The sequence below is a fragment of the Asparagus officinalis genome, chromosome 5 (genome assembly GCF_001876935.1).
Source record: "Asparagus officinalis chromosome 5, Aspof.V1, whole genome shotgun sequence".
NCBI lineage: Eukaryota > Viridiplantae > Streptophyta > Magnoliopsida > Asparagales > Asparagaceae > Asparagus > Asparagus officinalis.
The window spans coordinates 69,890,462-69,890,789 of NC_033798.1; positions in this window are offsets into that span (position 1 = coordinate 69,890,462).

The window sequence follows — 328 nt, forward strand, 5'->3', positions numbered from 1 at the left end:
AGAAAACTGAGTGTGTTGAGAAGTTTCGACTTCCAAACCGGGTGTGTCGATAGTGGAGTTCTTCCCGGGAGTGGGGAGTGGAGACGTAGGACGGAAGGTTCGAATTCCGTGATCATATTATTATGTTTGGATTTCTCTTTGTGTCCACTATTTATTTATATTGTTTATTGTTTATTTTCCCCTTTGTATATATATCATTACATATATCTTATTGAATATTATTATTGTTAGGATATATTTGTTAATTAACTTTTAATCAGCATTAATATCTAATATAATAGCAATAACCCTATTCACCCCCCCCCTCTCCTCTAGGGCACTTTCAGTT